Consider the following 24373-nt stretch of genomic DNA (forward strand, 5'->3'; position numbering starts at 1 on the left):
AATTGATTTGACATCCCAGAGTGTTCTTCAACAATGACATTGAGCTCAAGTTTCGCTATTTCTTCTCTTTAAAAAAAAAAATATTTTGAGACCCCCCCTTTCCCTTAATCCCTAATGCGCTAGGCGGCTGCCTAGTGTGTCTGTTGTGATAAGCCTTCTATGTCTTGTAGTTATTGATGCCCGTCTGACTCCCGACAGATTACTCTGGAGATGTCCGTCCCGAGTTTCTTGTGCGGGTGTAGACCTATTCAATGCGACTAACTAACAAGAACATAGACTCACACAAAGTAACGAGTGAAGACGCTAAGTCCAAACTGTTACACAATTCAGATGTTGGTTTAATACAGAAAAGGTCACAGTCAAGTCTATGTCTATAAATACGTGTTATCCCTAAAGAAATCCTATCACCAATTGACTTTATGTCTCTATGTAACCTTTAACCGAACTAAGTCATGACGTCACTAGTCGCGTTCAAAGTCCGTCAATTATGGTGCGTCTCTATACAAACTACTAATACTAAGTGTCTCACACTTACCTAAGACCGGCCCTGATAAATATAGATCTATGTTATATTTCAAACACATTTCGTAGTCAAGCTGTAGTATCCCAACAAGCCGTTTGCTCAAGTGAAGCGTAGTACCGAGTCCCATGTGGTCTAGTGGTTAGGATTTCTGGCTTTCACCCAGGCGGCCCGGGTTCGATTCCCGGCATGGGAACGTGTTTATTTTTTTTAAATCAATCAATTAAAAATTAACCAATGGACCTCATTCACCAATCGTAAATAAACAACATTTAGCCACGTGGGTCTCTCTGTCTTCTATACAAACTACGTAATACATACAGGCTGTCATGTGACAGTTTTTTTTCATTGTTTTATCAATATTATCACGTGGCTAAATGTTGTTTATTTGGTGAATGAGGTCCATTAGTTGATAAAATAGTGGTAATTAATAAGTTTCGTCTGATAACGAAAAGGACAAGTAAATCCTACAGAATCTATCTATCTATAAATAACGCAAAGAAGAAAAATATATATATATAAAAAAACACTTTAAATGAAAAAAAAAAGAACCCCACATTCACACACACAAACACACGCACACACACACACCTATACACACCTATACACATACATACACACATACACACACACATACATACATACATACATATATACATACATATTTACATTCATACATATATATACATATATATGTATGTATGTATGTATGTAAATATGTATATATATATTGTTATAAACTTGGTGGTGGCACAGAGAGGGGTAGTGGTGTGTGTGTAGTCAGCCTACGCAAATCGCCCCAGGCCAGCGCTAGACGAGCGGTCAACCGTGACGAGCTACGACTGTCAGCCGAGTCAAGTATCAACAGGACGGTTCGGGAAGGATCGCAGCGTCATGAGAGTTGTAGTCATCTGACCACCTAGAAACGTCGAGCGGCGTTCTGTCCGGTTCGAGAAGGCCAGTAGGGACCCTATATAAAGAGCGGAGGTGTCGTAGTCAGGTCGGTCGAGACAAGGGGCTCAATACAGCAAGGTTCAGAAAGGAGGTTCAAGGCAGGGGTTCAGAGCCCGGTTCACTACAGTCCGGTCGACTACAGCACAGTTCAGCGGTGTGGTTCTGTACGGAGCATTACGACGGTTCAGTGCGGAGTACTATCAAGTACAGTTGAGAGGAACGGCGTCTTGATCTTGGTCTGTGATCGAGTCCGACACAACGAACCTAGTGTGTGAAGTCAGTCCTGAACTGTTGAACCCAGTGCAAGCCCGGAACGAGAAGGAGAGGCCAGTGCAAGAGTTGATACTACGGAACGGTGTTATCGGAGAGATATGTGTACAGTGTACGTGTTGCCAATTGTACAGTATTGGCTGTTATTTATTCAACTATTAAAGTGTTACGTTGCTTTGGAGCCCTGAGTTGTCAAGTTCTTTAAGTTGGTGGTGTATGGTGCAGTTTGCAGAGAGCCTGGATAGTGAGATTCGTAACAATATGTATGTATGTATGTATGTGAATATGTATACATATATGTATGTATGTATGTGTCTGTGTATATGTGTGTATGTATGTGTGTATGTGTGTGTGTGCGTGTGCGTGTGTGTGTGTGTGGATGTGTGGTTCTCTCCCTTATATAATTTTTTTTAAATTTAAAGTGTTTTTATATACATATATATTTTTCTTCTTATTGGCTTAAATGCAGGCTATGGTTTGTAGGCCTGTGAAGCTTACAGTTCGTTGACATGGAAGATTCTTTAGTTAGAACGTCATGTGGTTAGAAAACACCCTTGGCCGAAGACAAAGAGCCAGAGAAGAAAATCAAAGGCAACTCGCACAAACTCCAGTTGGAATAGTGTGCCCAGTGTGCAGCCGATCATTTCGGGCTTACATAAGTCTCACCAAGGCACAAAAAATGTGCAGTGCAAAGACCTCAGCCTGTTGGCTAACAAAAGTGGTCATCATAAGTACAACGAGCTATACAAGAGGAAGAGGGGGAGGGGAGCAGATGGTCGCATGCCCGCACTTATTTTATAATAGCATTGTCGTCAATACTTCGTCGGTGGCACTTTGACCTATCACTGGTATCAGTGTCTATCAATATGTGTGCAGTCAAAGGGAGAGAACTCCTACTATCAAAAGAAAACACGTTTCTCTCTCTTTAAAAAAAAAAAAAAAAGACACCAACACTGTGTCAATAAAGACTTTTTTTTTTAATGTTTGTTTCATCAGGTTTAGGGTGTGTAAGTGTCCCGCCCCCCTAGGCCAGCATTACGTGGTTCAAAGCCAGCAAAATTTTCCCTCGGCCTTCAAACGCATATCCTTGTCTTTTTTGAAGTGCCAACGCATGCCCCGAGTTCAGAAGGCTTGACTAATGCCCGGAGCTCGCAGACCATTTGCCGTGGAGGGCGTGCAAGTTTAACACTTTCCCACTGCTACATGCGAGATTTTGGCGGGAGATCGAACACAAACTGGCGTAAATAGATGTCGGTATGCCTATGTGTGTGTGCATGTGTATTTATATACCTGTGTATGTAAGTATATATGATTATATATATATATGATTTCAAGTAAAAATTTTTTATCATAATTATAAAATGACATTATCATCATCCTACTTGACATCTTTGGAATATGTGTTTAAAATTATTTTCTTCATAAGAATTTGTTTTATATAATTTCTTTTGTATTATTATTAATATAAAATAATATGTTAAATGTTTTTAAAATAAAATTTAGTTAAGAAAAGGGGGCCCAAAAAAAGAGAAATGAAGCCCAATAAAGAGGTAAATGGAACATCAAAAAGAGACACAACAGATATCTCGATATAAAGGGAAACAATTACACATTTTGTTTTCGGTCATGAAAGTATTTAAAGATTTGGTGTCAAATTAATTAAATATTTGCTAAAGCTACAAAAGAGATTTGAAAATGATGTAGTTTTAAATATAAGCAAGCAAAGTACGCATATTATTTGATTATAACAACAACTAGTTTTAAACAAGCAGCTTTTTATGCAAATCATACGTTAACTGAAATAAAGTATAATGGTTGCATGCAACCTCAGAACGAGACAGCTGGAGGTCACCAGCAAAATGAACAACAAAGTAAAAGGTATCTACACCGCTCTACACAATTAAAGTGTAAACAACTTATTAAGCACTTAAAACACAATAACTAATCATATATCGGCACATTTAATTTCATTACTTTTCTTTCATAGTTCTATAATAAATCAATCTACATTAAGATGGTGCGCAAATGTTTCATTAGGTCTATTGATTCTTTAGAACTCGTTATTGTTTGCAAAGAAATATTTTAGTGTACTGCGGTAAGCCTAGTGACGTAAGCAGCGTTTTTCCCGTTTACGTCATGGAAAATTTTCATTCATAAAACATTCTAGCCAAAACTAATTTTTCGATAATGAGGCATTTTCAAACCGATATAACGGTCGACCTCGAGTTTTCCCGATGTGGCCAATGAGTTGAGAATTTTTTTCTCACTATTATGCACATACCATGAACTTTTAAAGAAAATCGTTAGAGCCGTTTTCGAAATAAAATTTATATATATATATAAATATAAATATATATACATACATACATACATACATACAAGAATTGCTCGCTTAAGAGTATAGGATTAATGATATAAATTAATGAAAATAGTGCCCCTTATGTAGGTAACGATATCCCGAAACACCTGTAGTCGAACTAATGGAAGTGCCTGACGGAAACACTCCAAAGACCATCCTACGTACCAGCTTGCTTTAACTTACATAGAACAGATTCAGGCGGGAGATCACTTACAAAGGTCGCGGGATACACATTTGTGGTCAAAAAGAAAATCCACTGTCGAGGACAGAGGTAGACGGCAAAAGAAAATCCAAATCGACCACCGGCAGAAAATGGCCATGTCTGTGCTTGTTGTGGGCTGCGTAGCCGCCACGGGATATATTACATTTTCGGACTCGAAGACAAGCCTTTCTAATTCTAATTCTAGTAAAGTGCGAAGTTCGAGCGCATTAAGCCCACTGGAAGCAATTTTCAAGTTTGGATTTTTATATCACCGTAGCGGTCTGACCTATGAAAAAACTGATGGTATCTCTGAATTCCTCGTCCTTTTTTTCTATAAAAATAGATTGGATTTAATGTATCACTAGGCTTAGTTAAAATTAAATACGAAGTCAAAGAGGTGTAGGGTAAGTATCGCCAAGCGTAATTTTCCTCGAGCGGATTTTTCCCCAGTTAGTAAGCTCGATCGGGTTGATGGAAGGTTCGAGCAGATCAAAGAAAATATATCTAAAAACATGTTTTAATATTTAATTTTCACTATAAAGTCATTTTCTTTTTACTCCATCGCAAGAACACCATCCATTGCACCATTTCCCACCCTCCACAACTTCAAATAGTCTCTTTGAGCTGATGAACCATCAGACTTAAAAATAGCCTTAATCCCATTACCCATTTCTTTCACTACCGGGTAGTAAAAAAGAATAATTCCACACCTCCTAAGTTTGACCTCACCATGAACTTAGCCTTTACAAGGAAAAGGAAATAGTATGTGTCGGAAGTAAAGAAAAAAAGGTGCATGCGCAGTAGCAATATAGTAGTAATTTGGTAAACATTCAAATAAAAAAGTTATAGCAATAAAAAGTGAACTGTTCGAACCTCTTGTCAAATCGGGACTGCTCGAACTTCGCACTTTACTCCAGTTGTTTTTTTCTTTGGCAATGAAACCTTCTAGGGGAGGTAAGAAATAAATTACATATGCACCTTAGCAAGAGAGATTAATTCTATGATTTTGTTTGCTAATTTAAAAATATATTTAAACTTTATTATATTATTATTATTAACATCCATTATTTTTTATACTAAATAGCTTAATTGTATTAAGTCAACAGCTCTATTTTTTTCTAAATTTAATTTCAAAGAATAAATATTTCGTTTTTTATGTAAAATTTGTAAAGTTAAAAAGTAACGTAAAATATTTATATTTATATTTATTTTTGTAAAGTTCTTTTTCGGATCAAGGAAATTTTGCACAATTATTTCAATTTATTTGAAGCGAGTCTTCTAACTCGTATATACGAATGTTTATGAAATGACTAAGAAACTTTGTCCTGATTGAGGTTAAGTCTCAAGGTATTTATTCTGAAAAATTAATAAAAGGAAGGAGATTGAGACGCTATATAAAAAGTAAATGTATAAAATGTGAATGTCTGTAACATCTTATGTAAAAAATTATGTTCTGCACTACAAAGTAAGAAAAATATGGTGAGAGAAAATAATTTCCAAATTTGCTGTGCTTTATTGTAATGATTGCCACATTAGTCCTTGTATTTTTTTTAAATTAATAGCCCCATAAAGGGGCGAGAAAGAAGAGGCTGAACCCCAAGGATTTCTAGGGAAGGCAGGCGGGATACAGCCGTGCCGCTACAGCCCGGGGGACACCACAAGAATGCGGGACCCACAGCAGCTTGACAATTGTAGCCACAAGCGAAAAACAAACAAACAACTGAGATATCCAAAAAAGTGCCAACAAATAAAATAAAAACTTGGAGGTCTATTCGGCCCAATTTATTTTGTCCTTGTTTAAGTATTTACAGTTTGCTTTGTATAGCTTTCCCTCGTGTCACTCTTACACAAACAAGAAGCAGGAATATAAATGTTAGGCCACAATTATTTAAACACCTGTCTAGTCGTGTTGCAAGCGCTCTTGACTGTAGCATCGGTAAATCATAAAACATAAAACTAAAATGCTATTTAACTTTACATAGGCCAATATTAAAATGTGCATCCTCTATTTGGGATACCTCAAGAAAACATAAAGAAACTAGAAAAAATACTAAATAGAGCAATGAGATGCATCAAACGAATATTCAAATTTGATTTGAGTAACACCATTAGTAAAATCACTAAACTTAGACAGACAGACAGGACATAAAAATAAAAAGTAAAGTAGCTATAATACATAAAACACTAAGCCATAATTTACAAATAGAAAAACAAAACCTAACGGATTACTCAGAAAGACAGAACGATAGAGGTACATTTCTTATCCCATACGCTAGAACAAACTCGAACAAATGCTCCTTCTAGTGCCATTGGAGAATGGAAGGGTTGCTTGATTCAGCCAGCAGAGTTGAAGTTATTGATTAACATGCATATTTTCCCACATCTTATAATAGACAAACCGTTTTCCGGAGGAGGTGTTCTTGTGTTTTCTTTAAAGTAAGTTGTAATTTTAAAAATTAACAATCTCTCCTCCCCACCAAAAAAAAAAAATTAAGTTCCCATGCCGGGAATCGAACCCGGGCAGCCTGGGTGAAAGCCAGAAATCCTAACCACTAGACCACATGGGACATGCTGACCATGACACAAGCTTCGTTAAACATTTAACGGTTTATCCAGGACTAAAACGAAACGCATGTAGTCACAAAGACTATTGTTCTTAATACGCTACATGTTTTCATTTTCAAGATTTTTTTTTAAGGCTTAGAAAAAATGTATGGTGGGGGGGGGGGGGGGTATTTTTATTTATTTTTTATTTGGAAATCTGGTCGATAATTTTAGTTGACTGTTTTTTCAATCGGTATTCGGTAGAATTTTTCTATCAAATCTTATATATAGGCCTATAATTTGCTTTTATTAAAGAGATACCTATAATCGGAAATAATAAATATATATCGACTATAGTTTGCTCACAGAGCCGTATGTGCCATATTTCGGGTGGACAAACGCAGCCACATTTCGTATCAGATCGTTATGTACGTAAACTCTTTTTCAAGGTGTAATGGATTTCGCCTAACGAATCTTGGAAATCGCTGTTCTGTCTAAGAAAACAAATGATCTTTTGTATTCAAATTTGAGAGATAATGCAATCCCGTTTCGCGGATTTTAAACAGAAGAGGCTATTTAATCACAGACCTATATATTGTTAGGCGCTTCCACGCTGTGTATTATGCAGATAAGTCCAACGGAAGTGACGCTACAATCACGAACTTCCATTATACACAATCGAAAGGCCAACAACATAATGTGGTCGACGTTGATACTCAGTGGCGTAGCTAGGATGGGGTATGAGGGGGGGGGGAGAGAATTTGCAAATCCCCCCGGGCCCCTAGTTGAGAGGGGCCCCCGAATGAGTGTTTTTTACATTAAAAATTAAATGTTATGGTAAAAGACAGGGGCCTTCGAAGAAGTCAAGCCCCTCGGGCCCCCAAACGATGGAAATTCTCTAGCTACGCCGCAGCTGATACTGAATGTCGAACAAGACGTTTAATAATAACGAAGGGAACTGTCGAATGTTCTCAAGCTAAATCTTTACCTTCATAAAAAGCTCCTTATCTCTAAAGCCGTTTTAAAGTATTCTGTTTTACATCGGTTGACATTTCGCTATTTCTCGCCAAAACCAAGTATAGTTTTTTACTAGTCGCGTCATTGTCCACAAATCAAAGCTTCCCTTATTTACGAAACAAAAAACTGATTCCTAGTGGTGGCATCTGTAAAGGGGATTTATTCAGTTTATACCACCACTTCAGTCACTGTACATGGCCCTCTATAACGATCAAACTGTTGGGTCAACCTCGAATTAATGTCGAATTTATTGAAGAGCCTTGTGTGTGTGTCTTTAAAGTAGTCAATATCTTTGTCAATTATCAAAGCTTACCACATACATAACATAGACATAAGAGGACATGAGAGAGAGACAGACAGACAGACAAACAGAAAAGGGAAGGGAGATAACTTCCAAAAAAAAAAGTTCCTCCCTTATTTACCCACTTGAAAGACGTTCGACGCAGTAGCGTTCCTTGAATCCCTTACGCCTTGACAGTGATTAAAAAAGTTCAAGCAGGAAGATGGAACGAAACGAAAGACTACACGAACGTCTCGTCAGATCTCGGCGGTTGTCGTCAGATCTCGGCAACTGTCGTTAGATCCGTCTGATGTGGTATGGAACGTCCGAAGTATTGACTAACTGGATTAGCGAGAGATCGCCTGATCAAACCCCTGCCATGCCTGAGATACCCTCAGCTGTAAAGCTCTCCCAACTGCAATGAACGGCCTGGATTGAATCCATGTTGAGAATGTCTGAAATGAGCGAGGAGCTTCAAAGGTGTTAAAAAAAAAAAAGACTTTTGAAAGGGGAAGGGGGGTCAGATGTCAAAGGTTGTTTTTTTTTCTCGTTTGTAGTTCAGTGCTGATTTAATTTGTTGTGAGATGTAAGCATGCAAAGTTTGAAAACGAGGCTTGAAAATTAATGTCCAAAAAAAAAATAATAAAGAAAAACATGAAATGGTGATATTTTTAGGGCATTTTAATGAAGAAGTGGAAGAATAGAGAGGGAGAAAGAGAGAGAGAGAGAGAGAGAAAGAAGAAAGTACTAAAAAAAAAAGCTAGCTAGAAAGAAAGGAAGGAAGGAAGGAAGAAAATGATACAGCCATAAGCAAAAGAGAGAGGGAAGAGAGAGAGAGAAAGAAAGAAAGAGAGAGAAAGAGAGAGAGAGAGAGAGAAAGAGAGAGAGAAGAGAGAAAAAGAAAGAGAAGAAAAAGTTTGGGGAGGGGGAGATAAAACAGCTTAACAAAAAGAGAATTAGAGAAAGCAGAAGCATAAAGCTAATGAGAGAGTGACGCAGAGAGAGAGAGAGACAAGAGAGAAAGAAAGAGAGAGAGAGAGAGAGAGAGAGAGCGAGAAAGAAGAGAGAGAGAGAAAGTGAAGAAAGAAAGAAGAGAGAGAGAGTGAAGGAGAGAGAGAGAAGAGAGAAAGAAAGAAGAAAGTGAAAGAATAATGCTTTAACTTTAGTGAAGGAAGACTTCTGTCTGTACATTTTACGCTTGGAAGCCCTGGCTAGTTCAGTATAATGTGTCTGTATTCTTATCATTGGAAGAAGTATTTTGTAAGTACTTCAATATAGTGGAAACTCGACTAACGACCACAATCATCGATCAGGAAAGTTGGTTGGTTCCTAGAATGTTCGAAATCAAACACTATTTTCAATAAGAAATAAAAGAAATAGATCTATTCATACTAGGCCTGTCAAGGGGACACAACTATGAATAATACATGTGCCACACGTTTTAAAATTAGTTTCCTTTATTTCTAACAACGTTACTTCCCTTTCTTTTTAATATGGCTTTAATTTATTTTATTTGTTATCTCCCTTGTGCCATATCTTTCCATTATTATGACCACGTACATTTTTCTGCTAATAACTTTGAATAAATCGTGACCATATATTAGAACAACACTGTTTAGCGCTAGCCAACTGTTACAACTACTTTCCCTCTTTTACTTTTGTACTAGAGAAAGAGTTCAGAAACAAATGGTCAAAGGTTCTCAAAGATCGTATATTTTATAGGGGTCACTTTATGCATACGTATCATGTGCTAACTAAACGTCCCGCACTTTCATAGACCCCATGCTAATCCTATGTGTTGTGACGAGATGTTAATTAGTTATTATTTGGCTTGTTTATTTATGTCTAGGGGAAATTTTATTAATTTTATCCCGCTCACATATAAGATTTTGTACAGGCACACCGCAACTAACAGTAAGAACAGACCAATATTATAAGTTCATAAATAAAATAATTTAATGAATGAAAGTTTACAAAGGAAAGTGATCAAATAAAATCATAATTAAGAAAATAAAAGAAGGTGCTAATATCTAACATAACTGTTCATCATGGATTGCTAATTATTGAGTGATTGGAGGAGAAGAATGTTCCTATGTCTGCTACTTATTTTCTTAGCTGCTAGCCCGTGGGTCGTCTTCTGGCGGTCGTAGGACTGGCACTCAGAAGGATGAGTCATCCGGCTCTGTCTTAGGACGTCGGCTCGGGGTAGTCTCTATGCTGTAGGCAAACTGGCTCTAGGGTGAGGCCGCTGCCCGTTTAGCAGTAGAGATGGTTGGTGCTGCAGACTAAGTTGTAGTGGGACGATCTCTCAGCTGTGATCTCTAGCTCGTAGAGAGCCGTGCTAACTCAACACCAGTTTATCTTCTGCTGCGAAGGTTGCTCTAATCTGTCGGCATTAGGCAATAGCTATTGGGCAGTGGACAGTTTGGGCCGGGTACTGGGCAGATGATACTGGGCAGTATGAGCACTGTGGACACTGGGCAATATGTTAAGGCCAAGGACAGTAGGCAATGCCTTCTTGCTAACAGGTATATAATGGGGGGGGGGGTGTATCTGGTGTGGTCTGCCTCGGTTACAGCTTTCTATGGAGATCTGGTAGTTGTAGCAATCGTGCGTAGTATCCAGGGGTAGCAATCAGGGGTAGCAATCGGGGTAGCAACCAGGCCGTTTGTCCCTAATGAACCCTCACAACTAAACTTCCTAACAGAGGAGACTGTATGAATCCTAGCAGGCCTAATTTGGAATGCTTTGGTCTCTATATATAGATGGGACTTTTCGTTTACCAGGTGGGGAAGAAAGCTAACTGATTTTCTCACATGTATCGATGTACCGGAGATGTCAGGCGTCAGGTCAGATTTATGGTCAATATTCGTTGCCTACCGTGGGAGTAAAGTCTATTGCAATGCTATTCTTAGAGCGATGCGTATCCTGCGGGGGGGGGGGGGATAGGTGTGAGAAGTTATTAGGCCGCGGAGCGACTTTTTGTGTGCTGGTCACCTGTCCAGCGGTCAATAATTAAAAGTTAGCCCTGGAGAGGCTAGTTAATGTTTTACGTCGAGATTCGTCCCGTGAGAAACGGTGCGAGGGGAGATAAATCCTAAAAGAAATTAGCTGTGGGTGGACAAGAAAATAATTGTTTTATGTTAAAAATTAAAGTTTCTCACGGTTTGCTGGGAAAAACTAAAATGAACTTTTGTATGCAAGTTTCGTATCGTCACATACCCACCCACTTAAAAAGTATTCGCAGAATACTAATACTGCTTGCATACAAGTCTCATTTGAGCTTTGTCGTTGTCCAGTCTAATTGTCCTACGGAAAAAAATGAATAGGAATTCGAGGAACGAGTCGTAAGGAAGATTGGGCGTCCAGGTATCCGTTTAAATTCTAATTTCGATCCCACCGTGGACTGTTATGTTTGGGTGGAGAATACCGTGACCTGTGGTTGAGGTCAGGTTTGTTTGGGTACCTGTGTGTTCTACCTGAGGCGGTGAGGGGTGATGGGGTATAGTTGCAACATGATGGACTGGGCGGGAATCGGTGGCGACTACCACCCTTGTGATTCCATGCAGGTATCATATTTATACGTGGGGGCCAAAACTGTTGACCACGCCAACGCCTTCTGACACTGTCAATGTCAGGAATTAGGGGTTTAATTTCCTTAGTTCGGTTGAACTGAGGTGTTGAGTGATGGCGCCCAGTGTTCGACTGATTTGGGCCATCCTTCTGTCTAGTCGTTCTACAGACTGGCAGGGAAAAATATGGCTTCTTAACATTTCCCAATGGTACATATTGGGAGCCAAGAATAAAGTCGTACACGGGTGACTCCATAACAGCAGCGTTTATGGTCCCGTGCACGTATCGACATTCTACATGAACCCTCGCTATGGGCAAGACCATTGGAGGTGTAGTTTTGTCGACAGTTTGGATCTCTACCGTTTCACCGGTGAGATCTGCTGAATCAATCAGCGCTTCCTTTATTATGGAAGTGAAAGAGCAGGCTATATCAAACATGATATAAGTTTGAACGCCGTTTATTAGGGCCTGCTCTACACCTGGGGGTGATGTAGAGGGGTGAGGAGGTATATAAGGGATTTCTGGGCCTACCGGGTTACCAGTCTTGGGCCGTCGAACGGTCGTCAGGGCCGATACGACGTGTGGGGCATGTTGTTGTCGAGTCCTCCTGTCGTCACGCGTGTTATGTGAGTCACGGTGAGAGGGGTGGTAGGAATTATTCTGGCGTGATTGATGGGGAGGGCGGTTCGACTGGTTGGATGGGTGTTGTGATGGGACACGTGCCTGGTTGTTTTGGTTTTGGTTGTGAGGTGTGGGCTGGGCAGGGGAGGTTTCGCTAGATTGTGGTTCTGTTACGGGTGTCTTAGCTTTCTGGTCTCGTCTGGCAGCTATGTATCGGTCTGCAGCAATTGCAATGTCAGAAGGGTCAATCACCTGTTGCTCATTGACATATATTCGAGTTTCCTGCGTTAGGCAGTCTCGAAGCTGCTCAGCCAGAATAAGGTTTCTAAGACCTTCAAATGTTTCGGGCATTTTGCTTAGGGCTAGCCATTTTCCGAGGTATTTGTCCAGCCTGTCGCAAAGATTGACATACGTTTCTTTGCGCTCAAGGCGGGACCCTCGAAACTTCTTATGGTATGAATCAGAGCTTAGCTCAAATTGAACCAATAGTGCCTCTTTTAGGGCTTCAAAGTCCTCCCGTTGGTATGAGGGGAGCTTTGTGTAAGCCTCGTAAGCCTTGCCTCTAAGGCATTGAGCTAGCCTGAAACACCACCTATCCTTGGGCAAGCTATAATAGCGGGCCACCTCTTCGAAACGTGTTAAATAAATTTCAACACTTTCGCTCTTCTCATCGAAGGGCTCGAAGGGGATGTTGGGTGAGCTATTTGAGGACCCTTGGCTGGAAGCTGGGCTAGCAGGCTGAGAATCAGCGACTGTGCGAGCCGTCTCATTCTCTTGAGCTATTTTAGCTCTCTCAGTTGCCTGTCTCTCCCGCTCCATGGCTAACTCATGCTCATACTTCTCTCTATCTCTAGCTAACTCCTGCTCATTTTTAAGTTTCTCGTGCTCGAGTTGTAGTCTTTCTTTTTCTTTAGCTAACTCCTGCTCATTTTTAAGTTTCTCGTGCTCGAGTTGTAGTCTTTCTTTTTCTTTAGCTAACTCCTGCTCATTTTTAAGTTTCTCGTGCTCGAGTTGTAGTCTTTCTTTTTCTTTAGCTAACTCCTGCTCATTTTTAAGTTTCTCGTGCTCGAGTTGTAGTCTTTCTTTTTCTTTAGCTAACTCCTGCTCATTTTTAAGTTTCTCGTGCTCGAGTTGTAGTCTTTCTTTTTCTTTAGCTAACTCCTGCTCATTTTTAAGTTTCTCGTGCTCGAGTTGTAGTCTTTCTTTTTCTTTAGCTAACTCGTGCTCATTTTTAAGTTTCTCGTGCTCGAGTTGTAGTCTTTCTTTTTCTTTAGCTAACTCCTGCTCATTTTTAAGTTTCTCGTGCTCGAGTTGTAGTCTTTCTTTTTCTTTAGCTAACTCCTGCTCATTTTTAAGTTTCTCGTGCTCGAGTTGTAGTCTTTCTTTTTCTTTAGCTAACTCCTGCTCATTTTTAAGTTTCTCGTGCTCGAGTTGTAGTCTTTCTTTTTCTTTAGCTAACTCGTGCTCATTTTTAAGTTTCTCGTGCTCGAGTTGTAGTCTTTCTTTTTCTTTAGCTAACTCGTGCTCATTTTTAAGTTTCTCGTGCTCGAGTTGTAGTCTTTCTTTTTCTTTAGCTAACTCGTGCTCATTTTTAAGTTTCTCGTGCTCGAGTTGTAGTCTTTCTTTTTCTTTAGCTAACTCGTGCTCATTTTTAAGTTTCTCGTGCTCGAGTTGTAGTCTTTCTTTTTCTTTAGCTAACTCGTGCTCATTTTTAAGTTTCTCGTGCTCGAGTTGTAGTCTTTCTTTTTCTTTAGCTAACTCGTGCTCATTTTTAAGTTTCTCGTGCTCGAGTTGTAGTCTTTCTTTTTCTTTAGCTAACTCGTGCTCATTTTTAAGTTTCTCGTGCTCGAGTTGTAGTCTTTCTTTTTCTTTAGCTAACTCGTGCTCATTTTTAAGTTTCTCGTGCTCGAGTTGTAGTCTTTCTTTTTCTTTAGCTAACTCCTGCTCATTTTTAAGTTTCTCGTGCTCGAGTTGTAGTCTTTCTTTTTCTTTAGCTAACTCGTGCTCATGTTTCTCTTTCTCCATTGCTAACTCGAATTCTCGTTTCACCCTTTCAACTTCCTTTTCCCTTACTAGCTTTTCCCATTCCTCCAGCTTTTGCCGGATGTATTCAGAACGCTCTGACCCTTGCAACTCTAGCAATGCCGCAGTCTCTGTCAAGTCCTGTATTTTCAGTTTTTTGTCAGAGTCGGTCTTGGACCTTGTATTGCTGGCCATTATTTATGTATGAGAGAAATAAAATGGGAGACTATTAAGACTAAAAGGAGGGATATTATTGAAGTAAGAGCGTTATGTGAAGCCCGTACGAAACAACCACGTTGCCCGTAATAATAATATAATATTAAGCACAGTGATGCAACTTAAAATAATCACAAATAATAATATTAAACTAAGTTAATATGTGATAACATCTAAAGTAAAATAGATATAAAATAAAGACTCTAGCAACACTCTTCACTCCGTTTGCAATCCGTTACTTTAAGATAATGAAAGTATATTAGATATAGGAAAGTTCTACTGCTGTATGCCTGTGCCTGTCTGATAAAGGATTCTAGTTACAGATACCCGGACGGGACCACATTTATATGTGACGAGATGTTAATTAGTTATTATTTGGCTTGTTTATTTATGTCTAGGGGAAATTTTATTAATTTTATCCCGCTCACATATAAGATTTTGTACAGGCACACCGCAACTAACAGTAAGAACAGACCAATATTATAAGTTCATAAATAAAATAATTTAATGAATGAAAGTTTACAAAGGAAAGTGATCAAATAAAATCATAATTAAGAAAATAAAAGAAGGTGCTAATATCTAACATAACTGTTCATCATGGATTGCTAATTATTGAGTGATTGGAGGAGAAGAATGTTCCTATGTCTGCTACTTATTTTCTTAGCTGCTAGCCCGTGGGTCGTCTTCTGGCGGTCGTAGGACTGGCACTCAGAAGGATGAGTCATCCGGCTCTGTCTTAGGACGTCGGCTCGGGGTAGTCTCTATGCTGTAGGCAAACTGGCTCTAGGGTGAGGCCGCTGCCCGTTTAGCAGTAGAGATGGTTGGTGCTGCAGACTAAGTTGTAGTGAGACGATCTCTCAGCTGTGATCTCTAGCTCGTAGAGAGCCGTGCTAACTCAACACCAGTTTATCTTCTGCTGCGAAGGTTGCTCTAATCTGTCGGCATTAGGCAATAGCTATTGGGCAGTGGACAGTTTGGGCCGGGTACTGGGCAGATGATACTGGGCAGTATGAGCACTGTGGACACTGGGCAATATGTTAAGGCCAAGGACAGTAGGCAATGCCTTCTTGCTAACAGGTATATAATGGGGGGGGGGGGTGTATCTGGTGTGGTCTGCCTCGGTTACAGCTTTCTATGGAGATCTGGTAGTTGTAGCAATCGTGCGTAGTATCCAGGGGTAGCAATCAGGGGTAGCAATCGGGGTAGCAACCAGGCCGTTTGTCCCTAATGAACCCTCACAACTAAACTTCCTAACAGAGGAGACTGTATGAATCCTAGCAGGCCTAATTTGGAATGCTTTGGTCTCTCTCTATATATAGATGGGACTTTTCGTTTACCGGGTGGGGAAGAAAGCTAACTGATTTTCTCAAATGTATCGATGTACCGGAGATGTCAGGCGTCAGGTCAGATTTATGGTCAATATTCGTTGCCTACCGTGGGAGTAAAGTCTTAAGCGAATATGTATCTGTCCAGCCCGAGTGCAATGCTATTCTTAGAGCGATGCGTATCCTGCGGGGGGGGGGGGGGGGATAGGTGTGAGAAGTTATTAGGCCGCGGAGCGACTTTTTGTGTGCTGGTCACCTGTCCAGCGGTCAATAATTAAAAGTTAGCCCTGGAGAGGCTAGTTAATGTTTTACGTCGAGATTCGTCCCGTGAGAAACGGTGCGAGGGGAGATAAATCCTAAAAGAAATTAGCTGTGGGTGGACAAGAAAATAATTGTTTTATGTTAAAAATTAAAGTTTCTCACGGTTTGCTGGGAAAAACTAAAATGAACTTATGTATGCAAGTTTCGTATCGTCACATGTGTAAATTATTAAATTTAAATAAAAACCATTATAACTTATAACACATTTCGGGCGGCTTCCTGATTTTGCAGGAGCTCCTAGAAATCTCCTGAAATTATTAAAATGTCATGAAAATGCATATAAATCTTTAAAAAAAATAAGCAAAAATTGTCATCTCTAAGCCATATACTACCAAATACCGCCCACACCCCGGTAGAAATTTTAGCTTATCACTTATCTAATGAAAGATACACTGCTTACCCAGACTACTTTGTCGAACTAGGCATATTTTTAACAATACCCGGTATTGTGGCATCTGATGAAAGAAGCTTATCGCGCCTCAAACAAATCAAGAATTACTTGAGATCAACAGTTCACGAAAATAGGTTGAGCAATCGATATCGACAATCGTCAAATAGATATACTGTATGACTAAGCTACACGCAGTAGAGTTAATTTAATGCAAAGACGAATTTATTTGCTAATATAAATCTTAATTTTCCTTTATTATCCTTATCCCTACCCAGACTGGGCCCCGCGAAATTCATTTCGCTTAGGGCCTCGCAATTGTTAATGCCAGCCCTAGATATGACTTATAATACAGTCAAGTTAACGTGCTATACAATATGACTTTTAATACCCTCATGTCTACATGTTTTAGCATATACAGTCATGGCTACGTGCTATATCCTATGACTTATAATATAGTCATGTCTACATGTTTTAGCATAGGATTAATAATATAGTCATGTTTAGGTGCTATGAAATATCCATATGACCAGGGCCAGCCCTAACAATTGGGGGGCCCTATGCGAAACTGATTGGCGGGACCTAGTCTGGGTGGGAATACGGATAATAAGTGAAAATTAAGATTTTGTATTAGAAAAAAATTCGACTTTGAATTTCATTCATTCTTTACTAAGTACAAAATTGAGATCAAATTAAATTTACTTTACGAAGCTTGTAACATATGGCATATATATATGCCAGTGACTATAATAGTAAATAAAGTATTGGAACTTCCGATTCAGGTGAAAATTCGCCCTATTATTAATTTTTTTTTACATGAAGGCTGACAATGCCTTTTTTCTTTTATCGCGCGTAGGATTGGCGTTTACCGCAATGAATGACACCCACAAATGACATTTTGTCTATTTTTCAGGAGATTTTTATGAGTTTTCAGGAGATTTTAATAAAATCGGGAGATTTCCAAGAAACTTTTTCGTATATATTATGCAATTGTATTACTACACCTAGAATTAGCGCGGGGCCTATGAAAGCACGGGGCCCACTGCGATCGCATAGGTTGCAGTGGCCTAAGACCGGCCCTGCATATGACTAATGATGCAGTTATGTCTACATTCCTTATCATATGACTTATAATACAGTCATGTTTACGTACTATATCATATGACTTTCAATACAGTCATGTCTACAGTCATGTCTACATTTTTTTTTCATACGGCTTATAATACAGTCATGTCTACATTTTTTTTTCATACGGCTTATAATACAGTCATGTCTACATTTTTTTTTCATACGGCTTATAATACAGTCATGTATACATTTTTTTTTCATACGGCTTATAATACAGTCATGCTTAAGTGTAATCAATCCACAAAGTTTCTGATTTGCTTATTGCGTTGGATCATTAGCCAGCCCAGTTAACGTAACAGTCTCGTCATCTTAGGAAGCAATCTTAAGTTTTCTACCCGGGCATGCTACCCTGCCTCATAGTGGCGCCCGGGTGGAAACGATCGTAAGAGGAAACGATTAGGCTAAAGGGTAGCAAAACAAGACTCCCGTGGGGGTGCCTAAGGGGGTGCGAGAGCATCCTCATTGAACTGCGCGCAGTTGTAAAGAAAAGCTCCTACAACCTTGTCACAATCCAGGCGCTGTTCCTCAAGGGGCCGTTACATAATAAATGGCGTATCCCGCACGGTTAGCCTGGTATAGAAAAGAAAAATGGCGGGGGTCTTTGTAGATCTATACGCGGCCTCTTGCCGCGAGTCTGACCCACCCACCAGACAGAACAGTGTACACTGTTTTCATACAGGCCTGTGAGAGGGAGCTCTTGTTCACTTTTGCTGGCCTAGAGTTCCAAGAGCCGAAGGTTCAACTCTACCTGACAGTTCAAGAAGAAGAAAAAAAGTTCTGTAACCCAGCACTGTCACTAGATCAAGTCCAGGACTTATACTATATACTGCGTCTTTTGTGGTCTTCAAAATTACATGAAACTCTATTTTATTCTTTTTTTTTTTTTTTGTCATGTAATTTTTGCATTTCTTATTATTTTGAATGCACTAAAATTATAAGTTTTACAGTATCACTTTGTAACACGCTGGATGGAAATATACAACATCAACATGTGACTGTCATTTTAAATAGAGTGTCAATAGCTAGCATAATTAGTTAATTACAGGTGCTGAAATGAATTAGCTAATTGGATTGTTTTTAACTATCTTGAGAGGAAGGGAGATACAGAGGAGAGAGAGAGAGAGAGAGAGAGAGAGAGAGAGAGAAATAGAATAATCAGGTCATAATCTATTGCTATCATTTATTACGTAAGTGTTTAACGCTTTTATTTACAAAAGTTCGCTCTCGGTAGATCGACATCGATTTTAGTTTCCTGCCAGTATTTTGCGGGCCACTATAACCAATGCTTCAGTTATAACAGTTCAAGTAAAGGGGCAATAGAGGAGCTCGTGATCTGTGGTTTATGCCCACCACTGGAGGCCTGGCAGGTGTCTCCATACACAGCAGAGCGCAATAAGACTTGAACCCAACCAAATGTCGTCTCAGCTGTTGCTCTACTCACTGGCCACCTTATATTTCATCTGTAAGTAAGAGATGTATGTATGTAAATAGTAGTAAAACACTATGTCACCATGACATTTATACTTTAACCCTTAAAACGCGTGTGGTAGTTTATTCCATTTTGTATGCATTCATAGTAAAACGGATCAGCACTTTAAGGGTTAAAATTATGTTGTTGTTTTTTCATTCAATAGATTGGATGTATCATAAACCTTTAATTAGTTAACTGTGAGAAGTCTATACAATATATAGTGAAGGATAATTTAGGTGAAGTTACTATAACTATACCTCTATTGAAGTCAAAACTTCATGGAACATGGAGATTGGTATCTTGAGCCTGGATCTCAAAAAAACGGCTCTAACGGTTTTCCTAGAAAGTTAACAAATTGATGTATATCGCTAAAAAAAGAATTACTAGCTCGTTGGCCACACATGGAAAAATTCTAGTTCGATCTTCATAGTTTTTTCAAAGTAAAAAATAGATTTAAATTTGGTTAGAGAACTAGGCCTAGATGTAGATCCAGCATTGGTTTTGAAAGAACACCTGACAGCATAGGGGAGAACACCGGACAACAAATAGTTCCCCTAAGTGACAGCTGGAGATCTCTTATGAAAACATCGGTATACAGAGATGAGACCAAAAAAAAGATGAAATCTAGTGCCGAAGACAGGCAAGAGAACTTAAACTGACAACCGGCATACAAGCAAGTTGTCTACGTGATAAGTGGAGAAATATGTAGGTCAAGTTGGGTCTGCTTTGTCAGGTGAAATACTGCACTTCTAAATCTTCAGATTCGATGACAATTTGATTATTATTATGTCCAAGTAAAATAAGTCTGTGCGGTGAAGATCATTATAACAAATTGTCCTTGTAACCACAGCACATTTCATATAAGGATCAATAAAGCAGCCCAAATCTTATTCTTAGTTTGATTGTACATTATATTTCGTTCCCTGGATTGTAAGAATACATTCTGATTTCCGTACTTCAAAAGGTCAATGTCTCTTTCTCTCCAGGTTTGTTACAGATTGAAGTCAAAACTAGCAGTGGTTGGGAGAACTGTCATCCATATGGTCAGTAAATCTCCCTTTCGTTTTTATAATTGACCAGCATTAGCTTATTTTTATTGATTTTATGTGTGTGTTATGTTTATGTTTAGAGAGAGAATTTTCTTAATAATTAATATCAGTTAAATTTTATATTGCCAATTTTTTTCTTTAATTTTGAAAACTCATAACGGTCAAACCAGAGTTTTCTCCGTGAGGCTAACGAGCTAGTAATACTTATCCCAAAGATATACATAAATCGTTAGAGCAAGTTTCGGAAACTGCGACCACCTGCAAACCTAAAAGTTCCCCTTTCAGACCTTGTGGTCTGTAGGGCAGATGATGTAAAGGTCATCTATTTCTGTGGCCTACGGTTAACAAGGGTGTCATGTGGCCAGCACAACGACCAACCGCCTTTACTTTTCCCTAACTAATGTAAGATACCCATTAGAGCTGGGTGGACTCAGGGGCGCCCGAAGATCCCGAAATTAAAAATCCCAGTCTTCACCAGGATTCGAATCCCGGTCCCCGGATCGGAAGCCAAGCGCTTTACCGCTCAGCCACCGCGCCTCCTCTACATAACACTATTACTTTTAAATTTGTTATGAATATTTTTTTTTCCAACAGGAATTTGCCAGAACGACTGGGACTGTAAAAAGCATCCTTATTTGATCACCATCCGGCAATGCTCCAACAGTTGCTGTCGTTACTTTGGCCTTATCAAACTATAAACATTTAACTCCTTCTCTCCGTAATTATTTACCACATTCTGGTGAAATCAACGCTGGTATCGTCAGTTAGGAGAGAAAGAGTTAATGTCCAGTATAGCTGCTTATAGTGTCATCGTTCTGCTTATTCTTTTTTGTTTCATCAACACAGTGTTTCATACCTGACATTGTATTTTCTATAATGTATTGATTTTAATTTAACTGTAAAAAAGCTGACCCACTTGTAAATTCGACAGTTTGTGCACAAAGATTTTAATAAATAATGTCACCTATAAATTTTGTATTAATATTTATATAACTGACTGCATGTGTTGGATGTGGCAAAATAAGTAGGTCACAGAAGGGGCTGTGAAATACAATAATAAAAGATTGCTTTATACTTCGGACTCGAAGACATATTTTATTATTATTTTTGTAATGAACTTCATTCTGAGATATTGTCAGGGTCAAAATCCATTAGGTCATGATCAGAGACGGACTTAGGCATAGGCAAAATAGGCAAACTACTGCCTCCAATTGATGGGGGCGTTATGGAGTGTGTAAGTGTGTGTTTATAAGGTGACGGTGGGAAGAGGTTAGCGATTGGTTGTGAATGGTGCAACATAGGTGGCGTTGTCGTCACTTGGTCTTAGTTAGGGGAGAGGACTCAAGAAGTGACAATCTTAAGAAGATTATCGTTGCCTGTCAGACAGCGGTAGACATGCCACATCACCAGAAAATTACTCAGTGGATACTTTTAATAGGGACCACACTGAATTTTGTTTTAGTTAGCTTTTTTTTTTTTTTACGGAGGTCATCGTGGGGCCCAATTACTTAGATACCTAGATATAAATGTGTATTCACATTTCAATGAATTTCAAAGAATCTATATATATAATTCTCTTCTTCCCTCAACAGTTTCAACAAGAAGTAAAGGAAAGATCACTCTATTTCTGCGGATAGTCACTCCACGAAAAAAACAAGAGGGGGGAGGAGGAACACGTTTTTTCACAGTTCGCTACGGATGGCTGCGCGCTGGACTGCCAAATCCTGCCCTAACCCCCATACCCCTTCGTCTTGCGGGAGGTTTGGACTAGGAAGTAAACTATCGTCAACTCTGAAAGAACATCCGAAACATGTAAAACATTTTATAAACAAACATTTTACAAACACTAAATAGCAGGGCCGGACTTAAGCATTGTGGGGCCCTATTCGAAACGGATTTCGCGAGCCAAGTTTTGGTAGGGAAGCGAACAATAAGTTAAATTTAAGAGTTTGTATTAGAAAATAAATTCGTCTATGCATTTTATTCATTCTTTACTACGTACAGAATTACTTTACGAGCCTTGCGTGTAGCAAAGTCATACAGTATATCATAATAATTCTGTTTCCTACATAGATCACGCTCAATAGAAAGAATTCCCAAATGTTTCAATCTATCTTTGAGAATTGTTGACCTCAAGTAATTCTTCATTAGTTTGAGGCGCGAGAAGCTTCTTTCACTTGATTACACAATTACGGCTAATGCATAATGCCTTTTTTATTAATAGCGCGTAGGATTGGCGTTTTCCATATTGAATGACACTCCAAAATGACAATGTTTTTCTATATATTTCCGTATATTTTAAGCACTTTTTGGTATATTTTGCAATTTCGGGAGATTTCCAGGAGCTCCTGGTAAATCGACAGGAGGGCGCGGGAAATCTGTTTTAAGTTATAAATGGTTTAATTTAATAATTTATACACCTCGAAGTAGCGCGGGTTCCATGAAAGTGCGGATCCTTCGGTCGCATAGGTTGCAGTGGCCTGAGACCGGCCCAGCAAAATAGCGGCGTATGCTATGCCGCCGGTCGACTAGTTAAAGTAATTCAAATATGTGTATATGACATCTTTGACATGAAACTTTATCGGTTACTTTGTACTCGAAGACGCAAGTTTGTGTCATTGACAGATCTTCATATCTGTTTCAAATAGAACCAGTAAAATTTTGATTCTTAAAATAGTTCTTTTGTTCTGTCAGTAGACTATGTATAATTAATTTAGAATATCTACTAGCGCCTTCATTCCTCCCCAGAAGAAGATTATAATTTGATAAGGTTAAACTACTTGAGATCTGGGGCCCTCTCTAAACGCAGTTATTTTATATGACTTTCGGTTACTTATATGGTTAAACTGATTTACAATTAAGAAGCACATAAAGAGTGAAATAATAAATCTTTAACTGAAAAATACGTTTTTTCATAACAAAATTCACTTAGATAATATTAAACGCCCCCCCCCCCCCCAGAAAGCTATAACCAGTGTAGCCTATATGTTAATCCTGCATGGCTCAGCCCACTTAGCACGTGACGTTATTTAGATTGGAATGTCACGTGGCGTTATTTAGATTCAAATGCATCAGGCTTGAGAAATAATACAGTAGCCCAAGCCTAATCAAAATTGTGGGACATTGTGGTCAAGATATAAAACACTCGGCTTCCGAAACTATAACCTCCAGTTCAAATCCTACAGCAAATCCTACAGGATTCGGGGTTTACGAGTCCAACAAAATGAATATTGGATATTAATTCGGTAAAACTCTGACTCCAGACTTTACACAGACTTTACATTGGACTTTACAAAAAATTTTACAAAAGACTTTACAAAGACTTTACAACAGATTTCAAATAATATTTCAGAACAGACTTTACAACAGACTTAACAAAATACGTTACAACAGACATCACATCACACTTTACAACGACTTAATAACAGACTTTACGACAGACATCACATCACACTTTACAACGACCTAACAACAGACTTTACGACAGACATCACATCACACTTTACAACGACTTAATAACAGACTTTACGACAGACATCACATCACACTTTACAACGACTTAATAACAGACTTTACGACAGACATCACATCACACTTTACAACGACTTAATAACAGACTTTACGACAAACATCACATCACACTTTACAACGACTTAATAACAGACTTCACGACAGACATCACATCCCAATTTACAACAGACTTTACAACTGGCTTTACGAAAAACATCATATCAAACTTTACAACAGACTTTACTTCAGACTTTACAACAGACTTACAACAGAATTTATAACAGACTTTACTTCAGACTTTACAACAGACTTACAACAGAATTTATAACAGACCTTATAACAGACTTAACATCAGACTTAACATCATGCTTTATGAGTTCGCAACAGACTTTACTTCAGACTTTACATCAGACTTTACATCATGCTTTATGAGTTCGCAACAGACTTTACTTCAGACTTTACAATCGAATTTACAACAGACCGCTTGTTTTGGAAGTGGTTCACGAGAATGTTTAAAATTAAATGACTGAATGTGTGCAGTTTTGTTTTATATTAGTGTCCCCCCCCCCTTTCCCCTTCGCTAAAATCAAAAAGACAACACCT

General features: G+C 38.9%; 1 long non-coding RNA gene and 2 other non-coding genes across 3 annotated transcripts; 2 read left to right on the forward strand and 1 right to left on the reverse strand.

Annotated features, from left to right (window-relative positions):
• The first annotated feature begins 644 nt into the window (after window positions 1-644).
• On the forward strand, window positions 645-716 carry Trnae-uuc (transfer RNA glutamic acid (anticodon UUC)). The gene has a single exon. It is a non-coding gene; the product is annotated as a tRNA-Glu (tRNA).
• Window positions 717-6800: 6084 nt separating this feature from the next.
• On the reverse strand, window positions 6801-6872 carry Trnae-uuc (transfer RNA glutamic acid (anticodon UUC)). The gene has a single exon. It is a non-coding gene; the product is annotated as a tRNA-Glu (tRNA).
• Window positions 6873-18850: 11978 nt separating this feature from the next.
• LOC106065248 (uncharacterized) lies at window positions 18851-21231 on the forward strand. The gene is made up of 3 exons (XR_001217310.2): window positions 18851-19202; window positions 20198-20254; window positions 20855-21231. It is a non-coding gene; the product is annotated as an uncharacterized LOC106065248 (long non-coding RNA).
• Window positions 21232-24373: the final 3142 nt, after the last annotated feature.

This window comes from Biomphalaria glabrata, chromosome 16, assembly GCF_947242115.1.
Source record: "Biomphalaria glabrata chromosome 16, xgBioGlab47.1, whole genome shotgun sequence".
Classification (NCBI taxonomy): Eukaryota; Metazoa; Mollusca; class Gastropoda; family Planorbidae; genus Biomphalaria; species Biomphalaria glabrata.